Source organism: Acanthisitta chloris, unplaced genomic scaffold (genome assembly GCF_000695815.1).
Source record: "Acanthisitta chloris isolate BGI_N310 unplaced genomic scaffold, ASM69581v1 scaffold7059, whole genome shotgun sequence".
In the NCBI taxonomy this organism is placed as follows: Eukaryota; Metazoa; Chordata; class Aves; order Passeriformes; family Acanthisittidae; genus Acanthisitta; species Acanthisitta chloris.
This window is the reverse complement of record NW_008691901.1, coordinates 54,209-54,420: the sequence shown is the minus strand read 5'-3', so window position 1 is coordinate 54,420 and position 212 is coordinate 54,209.

The window sequence follows — 212 nt, the reverse complement described above, 5'->3', positions numbered from 1 at the left end:
TTCGGGCCAGCCCTCCCTCCCTAAGCCGGGGGAGGGGAGCAGAGCGGGATCAGCCGTGGGGAGAGGGCAGGGGGGACGAGCTGAAAAGGGGCTGGGTCCGAGAGCTGGACGACGAGGGAGGGAGAGGGTAGGGATTACAGCAGGAGGAGAGCGGTGGGGCAACGGGAATCGGGAAGAAAGTGAGCGCCCTGTCAGGTCAGGGGCAAAATCTG